Raw genomic sequence first — 13,608 nt, 5'->3', positions numbered from 1 at the left:
CACTACACATCCCTTTTAAAACTGGGTGTATTGTGAGGAAGGTCACTGGATGTCTCCTAACCTTGTGGTCACTGCAGTACAACTGGCCTCCAAAAGATCACGCCGCAGCGATTTATACCACATGCTACTCTACCCATTTCCTGGCAGGCCTGTTCTGGTTTGCCTCTCCCACAGCCTAATGAATGGGGATTCATTCCCAAGAGCCAGTGTTCTCCAGCAGACAGAGGGTTGTTGTCCGTGCGCACTCTAGTCCAAACCGCAGTTCTGCTGATGCGAGCTGTTCTGGTGCCAGTTAAGAATCGCTTCAACAAAGACCTCCCCCCCACCCCGACACGGGGAGCTTTCTCGTCTTGCACAGCAAGTTTTCGGCAATCAAATTCCTGGCAGGACTCTGCCTCGGCTTGGACAGAAACCAGAGCTCTTTCCAGAAAAAGCTTCAAGAATTAAAAGGTGGATCTCAAGAGAAGGCAAAGCCCATTCTTGCATTTTTTTTTTTCCTTTTTCTGTCCCACCACGTCCTCCTTGTTTCTCCCTCTTAATGAGGAAGGCACATTGCTGGAGAGAGCAGTAGAATCTGCTGATAGACACACACCATTAGTCTTGCCCAGTGTCCATCTGCTCCCCAGTGCTGTAATGAAATTCGGTAGGTAGGTACTGAAACATTGAGTGTTGCTTGCTCGGCTTCGTGTCACTTACCCTGCAGGAAACATTTAAGTGTTTCCACCCCTATGCCCCCCCCCCACCTCCAGATTTCAGGTGGGAGCTATCAGCCCTTCCCTCCTTCACCTGCAATTTGGCGGTGTCTCTGCTCCGCTCCAGGCTTTGTTCCGGATGTGTGGAGAAACACCTCACGTGGCCTGACGCCTCTGGATTATGAGACCTAGATATTGACAGAAGTCGCTGTCTAGAAGCTGGTAGGCGGGAGTGTGCTGGGCAAAGGGGTCAGGGGTCAGTGTGCGAAGGCCCTGCAAGGTAGGTGCGCTAGGTGTGGCGGCTGCGTTATTGGTGCGTGTCGGCTGCTGGCGGCGGACGGGGGAAGAGGAAAGGTCTTCGGGGAGAGTAGACGCCGTGTCGCGGGCAAGCCGCCTGCTCCCAGGAGGTCGGGCTGCCGAGCCAGTCCAGCTTCAGCATTCAGGAAGTGATAAATCCTCATTAAGGATCTGCGCTGTGAGTGGGGGCGGCGGCGGGGGGGGTGCCTCGCTGCCCGCCTGCTGCGGATATGGAGACGGACAGCGGTTCGGAATTCTGGCCTCCTGCCAGAGCTTGGAGGCTCCACAGGGAACGCGCAGCACAAGTCGGATCGGCGCTTCCACAGTCCGGCAATCGCTTCGCGGAAGGCAGCCAGCTTCGCCTGAAAGACTGTTCCCCCCGGGCTAAGATCTAATAGGCTCTGCCATGAAAAATCGTTCCCCCTAGACTATTTTCCATTATTTTCCAAGTGTCGCTGGTTATTTGGCTAGGAGTCTGAACAAAAATAAACATGGGAATCTAACTTGCTGAGGTACTTAGGCATCAATATCCTCCAGTGAATTAAATGGAAAAACCTCCTTCCCTGGTGCTCTGGACTATTGGACTGCATTTGGGCGTTTGTCATCTGTGTTTTTGACTTTTACTTTGCTAGAAATGGGCCCTTTTCTTAGCCCTCACTCCCCTCCCCTCCCCTCCCGTCCCTCCTCAGCCCAAACAGAAAACCGAGTAGTTTGCCGCAAGAGTGTGAAAGGATGACAGGAAGTTGTTGTTTTTTTCCTCAGTCAGGCGTCTGGCGTTCTTGAACGGTGCCAGCCGGGCCTCTAACTGCCAGAACAACCACGTCGCCACGGTGAAGTCAAAAACAGGACGTTGTGGGGTGGGGGAGCCGGGTAGGCCCCTCTGGGAGTCCGGGGGCAAGTAGAGTGAGCCCAACCCCTGCGTGGTGAAGCCAGACTGGGCACAGTGCCTCAGGATGCTCCCTAGACTTCCACAACAACACTGTGCTCCCCGCAGCCCATTAAACTGTCACTGTTACACAATCTGCTCCTCGGTGGAAAGCCATCTCCTGTGACACGGTGCGAGAAGTGAGGTATTAAATGTAATCAGGAGCTTCCTCTTTCCCTTAACTTTGGAAACAATTCCCCCCTCCATTGTTAAATTAAACAAACACGCCCGGTTGCACTGTTAAAGTTCATTTTATGCTTTCATCAATTGAATAGCAGTTAAACCTTAAAAGCAGCATTCTAGGGGTGTCACACTTAAGTTTCCAGCCTGGGGAAATTTCTGTGTGGAGTTTGCGTGGTCTTCCACAGGCCTACGGATTTTGTATGGGTCATCGAATTTCCTCACTTCCTCCAGTGACAAGATTATCTGGCAGTTGTCCCCGTGGGTGTCCTGTGTCTTATCTTGGACTCAGGGTAAACTTCAGTGCAGTACTTTGAGACTGCATGGATGGGTAGCAGACTCCAAGAAGTGTGCTGTGAAATACCTGCATTCTTGTTCTGTAGCCCACTGTAGCTAAAGGATTTAATTTCTTCACAGAACTCAAGAGTCTGCCATCTAATTTCTGAAGAGTGTAGTATACCAGTTATAGTGTCCTTCAACAGTGCTGCACTAAACTTTTATTGTCTCTGTCCCCTTTTATTACAGTCCATTTTGAATGTAACTTTAAGTAACTTGGGGGAGCAGTATATTTTCATTGTAAAGGGAAGGGTAAAGGTTTATTCTATGCTGAAAAGAGACACCACGTTTCAGCTGTGGAGTCCCACACCTGAAGAAGGCTCCGAAACGTTGTCTTTTTTTCTTCTTTTCAGCATGAAATAAACCTAAAACTTGTGCCTTTGCAGACTGTGCAGCTACCTCCTGGAACTTTTTTTTGGCATTGTAGTCGTCAGCTTTTGCATCTGATATTTCTGTTCACCCACGAATGTGGAAGCGTCTGCATTGAGTTCAGCGCATGATGTTCTGTCAGATAAATACAAACAAGTGAAATCCACACGATCATCGCTGCCAGATGGGTCACGTCTTGTGTGCTCGGCGCAGTCCTCCTGTAACCAGCCCCTGCTCCTGCCCTGTTGTGCTTGGAGCAAGCAGGCCTGCCTGTTGTTCTTCCGTCTCCGAGGTGTGTCCTCTCTGGCGGCGCTGGCACGGTGACCCAGCCGCCCGCCCGCTCCTGTTTGGACGGGCAGGGGCGCCACGACAGCAGGGCTCCTGCCAGCCGCAAAACAGGAGCCGCTGCCAGGTTTGAGCAAACGCGATAAAGCACAGGGGAGAGGAAGAAACAAGGGTGGAGCGCGCAGGTCTCTCGTAGAGACACCAGGGTCCTGTTGCTTGTCCTTGTGCTGTTCACGGGCCCTGCTCACAAAGCCCCACTGTCTTTATCTCTGCCTGCTTTCTCTTTTGCTCGGACCACAGGGGGCATGTTTCTGCCTTCAGATCCCGGATAGCAGAAAACGCCGAGGCGAAGGAAATGCGTAGCTCACAATGTCCCCAGCTCCCAGTTTTTATCTACACCCCCGAGAGGCCAAGCCAAAAAAATAAAACGGTGGAGACAGAAAAAAAGCGAGCCTCGCTCAGAAGTGCTTCGTAGTCCAGGTTCTAATGCTTGTTCTGGATGTTTCCATTTTTTGGGGGGTGGGCGCAATCTTTCTCAATGCTTCGTGGTGGGATGTTGGAGACTCACCGCAGTGATTTTCTGCAGTAAATGCCGCGTCGTATCAATCCAGTCTGCTCACTTACTGCACGTCATTGAAAAACAGGTCGTAGGAAATGCGGCTAAGCCTCCTCACTTACCCTGGACGCCGGTGAGCGAGCGTCAGAGGAATTGGACATAAATCTCCTCTATTTATCTAGGGGCTGACAGCGTGGAGCGCCGGTTCCGACCAGCGCGATGTGCGCTCAGATTGCACAACGGGACACAGCTGCAGTAGCCCTTGAGCAACAGACCCTAATCCGAAGGGCTCCGGTTCAACCAGCTGTATAAACAGGTACAGAGGTGTGTACGCACAAAGGAAAAAAAAACAGATTGTTGAAATCGCTGCTGGACAAAAGCATCGGGCGAACCACGTCAATAACGTGTTATCCATTGCCTTGTCCTGTTCTCTTAGCAATGATGTCGTGGCTTAACGGATCTTCCTGTCAATGACCACACTTTGACCATACTTGCAATGTGCGTTACTGCAGTCCCTTTAACCGTTGGTAAATACACGGAGTGCATTTTTATTAAGTGCTGTTAAGTCGGGAGCTGTCCTGTTATTACGGCCCGTCTGTAATTAGCATGAGATTAGGGACCTCAGTCCCTGAAGGCCCAAAACCTTCAGCCACAGTCTACACGTAGAAAACAGCAGCCCCGTGTTCAAGGGTTTCCATTCTGGGGGCGTTCTGATGGGGATTTATTATTGAGATAAATGCATAATTTTAAAGGAAGCTTCTGTTACTATTTTGTATAAGCCAGCGGATCTTTGTGCTAAGTATCTACCATGGACCTGCTCAAATAATTCATCATCTGATGAAAATAGAATTCAGGAAACTCTTCTTTTCCTGCAAGATGAGTAAAGGATGGACCTTATGGGCTCATTAGGAGTCGCATTTTATGAGGAGAACGTCCCCACTTTCACAAAATTTCAGTGTGTAGATTTTCATTAGAATGTTATTTGTTTATAATCAACAGAGAATCTCAGAATTATGCAGAAAAATTAGCATTTGCTTAATACGGGTTTCTGTCCTTCTTCTTCTAAACTACGTTTAGAGAATTTGCCATGTATAATCTGGTTTCTAGAAGATTCGGGCCATAGTGTTTTAGATGAAAAGAAACATCTCTGACGTACCTTTGAATGTATGATTTGGGGTTTTGAGCAGTTTTACAGCGGCCAGATGGCAGAGATACTCCTCCAAGTTCTAGTTGTGTTGCTTACTTTGGACTTTTCATTGTAGTTTTCTCTGATAAGGTCTGCCCTTGTGCCAGGCAGCTGTTTCAATGTTTAGGCAGTGCAAAGTTTTCCTATTATGTAGCCCTGCTGAATTGTAGTCTATGCAAAACAATACCTGTTTCCCTGCTGTCCGTGGAGAAAGTTCAGGCTGAAATGGCATGTTTCCGCCTCTGTGAACTGCTGGGGTTAGTGGAATGGAACTGACTTATTTGACTCAAACTAATCCACATCACTTTATTAATAAAAATAAAAGTGTGCAATGAAGCCATGGTCATTTTTTATGATTTGCACAATTAGTGCAACTTAGTGTCAACTGCACACTTTCTGGATTTGGAATGATCTGTTCCAGCTCTGTTGCAGTCTGCTTGCTTCAGTAAAGAAGTGCTATTTTGTACGCAACTGGACATGATGATCTTTATTTTCCCAGTTGGCAAACGTTCCACTCCACAGTGAATAAATTACTTGGGCAGGTTTCCCACAGGGGAATAGTATTCACTTGCTTTGATGACTTCAGCAGAAATCATCTGTACATGCTGGCATGTTAAAGAATGCAAGAGTACCGTTCAGCTTATCAGTGTTTGCTTACTTTGTGATCATGACTGCATTATATCTTTTGATCACACGGTTCTGCTTCTATTTTGTTTTGCAAGGTGCAGGGCTAACCCTCTCCACTCCCTCATAGTGCTTAATTTCCCTGTCTTGAGGAAATCTGAGATGTTTGCTGGTCTGCTCCTGACCAGCAGAACTGCTGCAGTGTTATCTGCTCTTGCCACCCTGACCTGAGTCAGCCTTTCACTGGGGCAAACTGGGAAGGCGTGTGACCGACAGGAGGCTGTGGTTCACATGGCCCGTGCACTGGCTTGGAGTGTACAGTAAACAGGCTGGGCTCGATCCCAGCGCTGGTTGTACTCCACGATGGAGATCTTGAATGTTTGAGCTGGTGGTGATCTCACCTGTCGCCTGCAGGATTCTCCCAAACGGCAGAGCAGAAGAACGAACCCAGGAAAAGGGTTGCACTTGGCCACCCCCAGAGCTTCCTGGGAGTCTGCCAGTCTTCAGTGACGTCAGTGAGAGACGTACGGCCCTGCCAGCGGAGTTCGCGGTGCATGGAAAGATGAAGACGAGCCGTTCCCCTCCTCATCTTCCCTCGGATTAGTACAGGAGTCTCTGCTGTGAATTGAGACCTGCAGGAATGATGGGCAATTCCAGATCAGGTGGATATAAGTAAAAATAAATAAGGCAGTCACTCTGAGTCACTGTAAAGATCGGGGGAGCTCGTTTTTTCTTGGGATTGCTGTAGGACCTTCCCTGATAATTACACATTCATAAAGTACCTTTAGTCACAAGTAGCCCTTAAGTCTATTAGGGAAAGCAATTATAAGAAATGGGAGAAAGATTCTGAGGCCGGAATTAGATTAGATTTAACACTGAGTGAGAGCATTGCATTTTTCTGGATGACGTGTACCAGGAGAAATGAAAAACAGCTCCTCAGATGGGAGAGTTCAAGGCACGGATCTACTGTGTGCTGGTTACCGGCCTGCACGAATTCTGCTCCAAAGGGGTAATTGGTGTGTTAATTCCAATCAGCTTTGTTTACAAGGAGAGCAAGTTTCACGTGAAGAATTCCTTCCTGTTCTCGCCAGCTGAGTCAGATTTTTATTTCCCCCTCTCGTTTCTTCCCACCAAAGTGCAGATTAATCAATGCAAATCCGTGCAGCTGTTCTCCAATTAGTCACTCAGACCCCCACCACACACACACACACACGGAAAGCACGAGCCCGATAGCCGGTGCTCGCCTCGTCCTGCTCTGGCAGACTCGCCGATCTGTGCTGTGATGCAGGATAGAGCTCGGTTATCGAAACACCTGCCAGTGGCGTCTTCCAGCTACAGTGTCAACAGCATCACATCATGATCGTTATTAGAAGGGCAGAAAAAGACCGTATGCGTTTTGGGCTTTTTGAGGAGCTGCAAGTTCTAGCTGAGGCACGAGCAGATCTAACTGTAATTTGCTTTAAACCGGGACAGGTAGAAGGAGGGGATGGAGGCGGTGTGTCAGTGGCTCATATAAGGGAGGAGAGGCTGGCCCCTCTCCTCCAGCTCTCCAGGCGCACAGAGGGGCGGGCGACATGAATGCAGGCCTCAGGACAGTCTTGGATTTGACAGCAGAGGTCAGTGCCGAAGGAGGATTGAGGGAGAGGGGCAGAGCGCATTGATGTGGGGCTGTTATCCCTCTGAAGCGCTGAGGTGATTGCAGGGTGGGGAGGGAGGGAGATGGGGGAGGGAGGGTGGGGGGGGGGGGGCACTTTTGTTCCTCAAGAGGCTGCAGATGGCTGTAATCCTCTCCAGAATGCAGAGAAAGAATCAATCATTTCGGGGGCGAGGGTGTGGGAGGCCGACGAAGGGACTGAAGGAGCGAGAAATGGGGTTTGTTATGGGCCGGGGTGGGAGGGTGGGAGGTCACTGAAGGCAATGGCTCCGTTTCCCGCCAAAAAACAAAAGGGGGAGACGAGCAGACACCGCATACAAACAATCAAACCCCCCACACACACACCACCGCCGCCCTCCTCCCCGGGCTGCAAACAGCTGTCTGTGCCGAACACAAGGACCCTCCGGGGGGAATTTAGGGGATACGGCCTCAGTCAGTGATCAGCCTGAATGAAAGAGCTCTGTGGGTTAACATCAGCCCAGACGCTCCTCAGCACTTAGAACTGCACGGCGATAAAAACAAGAAGGTTTAGAAGTAGGTCTGGCAGAGTTGGCAGAAAAGACAAATACGGAACCGTGACTCAGAGAATCCTTGTACAAGCCTTGCTTTTGTCTATGTTTCCTTTTCTCGAAGTGCCTGTTGTTTTCAAGACTGCAGCCTGGAAAAAAAAGAAAAAAGGAGCCCCAGTGTGTTCTTGGATGCAGAGCTTTGGGGCTTGGGTTTTTTAGGGTTCTTACTGTTTTGGGGATACTGTAAGTACGTTTTGTATACCACAAAGGGGATTTGAATCCCTTCAACACTCAGTGGCTCGCAGATGTTTTTCAACTTTTCCTTTCAAAACAGCTGGTGATCAATGACAGGCTTCCCGTTGGTCGTCTGACGCCACTCTTTCCAGGCATTTCGTCCGGGATCCACGCTGATCTGATGGTGCCAAACTTGTGCAATCGAAGGACATTCCTGCTCCATGTCATATGGGCAGTGAGGAATATCACATTTCCTGTGCCATCAAAGCACTTGTAAAACCTTTTAAACCTTGCCATACTAACTGAGGCGCCCAGATATATTAAGGTTGCCAGGTCTAACATGAATAACGACCTGCTTACAAAACCTGCCTTGCAAAAACCTGAGCATATACAGTACGTATGAAATTGCAGTCCTGGTTCTTATCAGACCTGGCACTGACGTTTGAAGGAAGCTATGAAGTTTCGTCCCCCACACAATCATAAAGCAGAGTGCACAGCACATTGTCATTCTATACTCGACCGACTTCAGGAAATTTGCTGGCAAGGTGCTTGACTGATACCATTAACAAACTCTCACCACTTGTGAGCACAACACTAACAACTGACTCCTGTAATGACTAAAAAAAAACAAGTCTGTTCTTTTAACAGTCTGGACTCGACAGTCTTTGAAATCCTCTGTTCTGCTGTTTACTATATCTCTCTCTGTCTTACTCCAAGCAAGCAGATGTGCTCTTTTTGTATTCTCTTTTTGAGCATCTTGAAAATTGAAAAGAGTAGCAAGTCAATGACAGCAGGGTGCATCACATAAGATCAAACAATGAGTATTTCTGCCTCGCAGTACTGGTGCCCTGGATTCAATTCCTGAGGGACACTCTGGGTGGAGTTTGTATGTTCTCCCTGTTTTCGTGCGGGTTCCCTGTTGGTGCTCCAGTTTCTTCCCACATCCAAAGATATACTAGTAGGTTAATTAGCTTCTGGGAGAATTGGCCCTGGGGTGTCTGCCCTGCAATGGACTGGTGTGCCCATTGCTTGCCAGAACAGGCTTCAACTCCCCTGCGACCCCGTACTGGAAATACCAGTTAGAAAATTGGTGGATTTCACATGGAGCCAGCTGCTTACCTGACTCCTTTTCCTATAATGTTCATTTTTACTGCTTTCTTGTCAAGCCCCTTTAGGGTCTCAGGAGTGCCAGAGCCTATCCAGACAAGCTTCAGGCGCAAGGCAGGATACACCCTGGATGAGATACCAGTCCATTACAGGGCACAGAGGCACTCACACCAGGGCCAGTTGTCCCAGAAGCAAATTAACCTACCAGTAATTTTTTGGACTGGGAGGAAACTGGAGCACCAGGAGGAAACCAATGCAAACATGGAGAGAACATGCAAACTCCACACAGACAGCACCCCAGGACTAGAATTGAAGGGCCCCAGAGCAGAGAAGTAGAACTGCCGTCCGAAGGATGTTGCATAAAGTAAAAAACATTGCACAGCTTTTTTTATTAACAATTAAAATCTTTAGTATTATTCTCACTAAAATAATAATCATAACAATGCACATGGAGGCTTCATGGCCTGTTTGTAATGTTTCAGGCAGGCTGCAGTCCGGACGTTTGGGTCCTTACTTTTGGAAAGTAACTCATTACAGTTTCCAGTTTCTTGAATGACACTGTATCCGTGAGTTACAGAAAAGTTACAGAACATAAATAACTGTGAAGAACTGAAACTACTCACAATTACTTTTGGGAGGGAGAGTAAATCTAGCACGCTATCAAAGAGTACAATAAACAAAGCTGTTAGATTTACACGTTTCGTTCACTCCAAGCTTCCCCATATCCAATTAAATCTCTCATTTCTTTCAATGTTTCAAGCACCTGAACTGAAAAAATACAGCACGAAGCTTTCTGAAAATGTGTGTATGCATGGTGCATTTGATTTACCTGCTGGGGAGAGTTTGGAGAACACTTTATAGGCATGGGCTTGTTAGTCTGAGACAGACATACCACATGACTCTGTCGGGACAAAAGGAATTCCACGGTAGTTTGTGTCACTCAGGAAAAAACTTCCTCAGAATGCCTGTGAATGTAGTGGAGACGTCTGCTGGCCATTCTGGCTACAGTGTGCCTACAGTATCCAGAGACTTCCAGCCCTCCTGCTGGAGAAACACTGTCTGCTGGGCTCTAAATCTCCAGTGCTCATTGATGACTTCATGACTTCATCTGCTTGCTTCTTTCTTCTTTTATTCCATGTGTGAGCTCAGGTGTTTTTGACACTCAGGACTAACCAAAACAAACAACTTCAACAACACAAAACCTTCCACAGACTCCCCACATTTTCCATTTCTGCAAATAGAAAAAATGGTCTACACGGCATATCACGGTCTAATTCGTCATTTTTGGATCCTGCGTTACGGGTTCGTTTTGTCCTTGCACTGTCAAGAGATAAATGGCACGGGGCTGAAGCAGGTCTCCTGTGATGTGGCGAGCCTCTCTCGCTCTCTCGGGCTGCGCGGGTGTGCGCTAGACGCCTCCGTAAGTGGTCTGTTTTGTTCCGGACACCTGCCCCAGTCAGACCCTGCGGACAGACGAGATGCAGTCTTGGAGTTGGTGGGAGCCCAACCCCTCCCCACCAGAGTGTCCAGCCTGGTTTTGGGCAGTGGCGCTATGGGTCGTCCTGTATGCACCCTGGTCTGCGGGCGGTAAGAGTCTGGGTTCAAATCCCCAGAGTAAACTGCAGTCGGTGATGGTATGAGACCCAATACATGTTTGGGGTGGAGCTGTGTGGCTGGAAGGTTGCTGGTTCAAATCCCACAGCTGGCAGAGGAATCCTACAAGCTGGGGGATGCGAAAAGACAAATTCCTAATGCAAGAAATTGTATATGGCCAATAAAGTGATCTGATCTAAACCTTGCAAAGATCTTGGGGCAACATTTGGGGTGCTTGTACCCTCTTTGCATCAGGCACCTTGTGATATAAGAACCTATGAGAGTCAGTTTGCTAATCTTGCTTTATTTCTGCCTAGCAGGTAAGTGATCTGAGCGTCTCATCCAGGCAGGTTTTGAAAGAAGTGATGGGATCATCTTTGACAACACGGCTGGGTAGTTTTTGTGTAAAGAAGTGCCTCCCGTTCTCGCTGGATATCTCTCAAGAACACAGGAGTCAAAACTCGCAGCAGCGCTTCTTAATTTCCCAGCGCTTCTGTGAATTTGATTCCTCCCCCCACTGGAAGGTATTGACAAGACAATTGGCCCTGATCCCAGGATCTTTTGCTCACTGGACAAGACACACCTGTTTCCACTTCAGCGATGCTCAGCCACTGAAGTACTGCGGTTTTCACACAGCCTTTTCCTGAGAACTTTGTCCTGGCGCTGCACAATGGAGGAGTTTAGCTGGCCGGCATGGTCTTTAGTAGGCCACTGTGCAGACAGCTGTTCTAACCTCTGGCCCTAATCCTCTAATTACCTAGATTGCCTGCTCTTTCTCTATCCAAATAAGAAGACGGGGGCAGATCGGGTGACTGTACGGGTCTGGTTTTATGCCGTTTCCCTCTCTGTTCCGTTGTTCGATTGCGCATTTCAACGCCACAGCGTGGTGTGGGTACAGACAGCGGGCCGACGTCCCGGGCTGAACGCAAGACTCAGAAAAGCCGAGCGCCGGAAAAAGCTCCTTTGTTGTGGCAGGGCCCTTGCCTGGGGTCTGCGTTTTCCTCTTCCTGCTGTGAAGAAATTGACTGGGACCCCCCATCCTGACATTTGGAAGGAGTGGGGGGAAAAAAGAAAGAAAAGACTGAAGGCGGGAGAAATGACTAGATACTGCTCCCTTCTTCCTTCAAACCCACGGTCCCCATTCAAAGCTCTTTAGTGGAATATGTCACCCTCAATAAGCAGTATTATTTTAACCTTGGACATAATGCAGTATATATAACAGATACACAGGCTTTGTATTAATATATATGCAATTTCATGCAGATTAATATTCTGATTAATATAGATCAAATATTATTTTCAAGGTTGGAGAGCTGAAACCTTCACTGTATTTGTTCAGAAGTACTGGCAGCCAGCCAGTTCAGTAGTCACCTCGCAGTCACAACTTCACAATTATAACTTCATTGCTGTCATTCTGGTGTCTTTGTCTGTTATTAAACATTCTTCTACTGTTTATGCTGTAGGAAGCTTGGACTCATTCAGCCAAGTCTCTTTGATGTTTCGGATGCAGAAAACCTGTCCTCTCCCAGCGTATTTCAATTCTTTCAGATCGTTTTCAGGATTTCAGATGTTTCTCGGGCGAAACAGTCAAACTGAAACAAGACTAATGCTAATGTTGTTTTATAAATCCCTCTTAAGTTGTGGCCAGCTGTGCAGACCCCTAGACTCCCCTCTTTAGTTCCAGGGCTGTCCAGGTGTGGCAAAGCCCAGCTACACAAGACACCAATCACAGCTCACGGGTTTTACCCTACTGCCCCCTCCTCCTTCCACCCTCTTGCCTATCTGGCCAAATCTCCACAGCTTTGCTCCACCTGTTGTGCTGGGAGATGCACTTTTCTGTACCGGGGCCATGAGGGCTGGAATCCTGTCCTAATTAAGACAAGGATTAGCAGAGCACTGTGGGAATCACTCTCAGTGTGGGAAAGACAGTCTCTCTCCCTCTCTCTTCCTCTTTCTCCTGCTCAAACTCAAGTGGGTTTGCTCGCTCAGCTCTTCTGTCTGCCTCTCCCTCTCCAACAAATTCCAGCTCAAAGGGTATTTTAAGGGCCCGGCGAGCTAGGACGGATATTGCCAAAATCTGTATTTCAGAATCCAGCCGACAAGAACAGAGCAGGTGCTCTCTCACTCTCTTTCCCCACTGCAGATTGTTAAAAGAAGAATACGAAGTAACACTGTGTCAATGTGTGGATTTAAAAAAAAAAAGTATATTCACCACAATCAAGAATGACCACTGAAGCATCTGCTTTTGGGAGTACTGGACACTGTACGTATATACGCTCAGGCTGAGCCAAAGAAAGGCCAGTAGCGAATTTATTTCAAATAAAGGCTGATGGCTCAGAACAATGTCTTACAAATTCTCCCCTAATGAAAGCCTTGGAGTTTTGTCACGAGGTGTTTGCAGAACTTAATAACGGCTAGTTCGTGGTTCATCAGAACTTTATAACCTATATGGGCAGTCATTGGGAAGGAACGTTCCTAATGATTTTAAATAATACGGGATTTCCCTGCGATGGAAAACGGGGTGGCCGTTTCTTTCCAATGGGAACCGCGCAGACTACTAATTGCTCTCCGTAAAGAATGCTGCATTGTTGCTCTTTGATTTTGAACGGATGAGCAGAAAGACTGATTTCTCCTTCACCCACTTTTCCTGTCTCCTGGCTCTCTGTCTCCCTCTCTTCCTCTGTCTCTCCCACACGTTCTGCTTGCCTCAGAATCCCTCCCCACTGTGGTGCTTATACAGGGGCTGTCCATTCCAATTACATTATGTCCCAACAAGCACGCAGCGCACAGCTCTTTTGAATCTCTATTGGCATCTCGTGCAGTACACACAGATTCCCAGGACATTCCAGGCATACTTCCTCTGAGCCTCCTCTTAGAGCACTGGGAATGCAAATAGGGCTTCATGAAGTAAATACTGTATCAATTAAGTCCAGCCCTTGAAACAAAGAACCTCTTTCACCACAGTGCATCAATGGTAATATGAAGCAGGCTTGGATGAAAAGCAATTTTGGCACACCCAGCTTTCCCACTTTGTAAAGCACGGCCCCACTCACAAAGAAAA

At 48.0% G+C, this 13,608-nt stretch overlaps 1 long non-coding RNA gene across 1 annotated transcript; it reads left to right on the top strand.

Annotated features, from left to right (window-relative positions):
- The first annotated feature begins 3,265 nt into the window (after positions 1–3,265).
- LOC148645152 (uncharacterized) lies at positions 3,266–11,280 on the top strand. The gene is made up of 3 exons (XR_015928376.1): positions 3,266–3,964; positions 5,865–6,112; positions 10,868–11,280. It is a non-coding gene; the product is annotated as an uncharacterized LOC148645152 (long non-coding RNA).
- The last annotated feature ends 2,328 nt before the right edge of the window (positions 11,281–13,608 follow it).

The sequence above is a fragment of the Lepisosteus platostomus genome, chromosome 19 (assembly GCF_059453375.1).
Source record: "Lepisosteus platostomus isolate fLepPlt1 chromosome 19, fLepPlt1.hap1, whole genome shotgun sequence".
NCBI lineage: Eukaryota > Metazoa > Chordata > Actinopteri > Semionotiformes > Lepisosteidae > Lepisosteus > Lepisosteus platostomus.
This window is presented reverse-complemented; position numbering and strand designations above follow the sequence as displayed.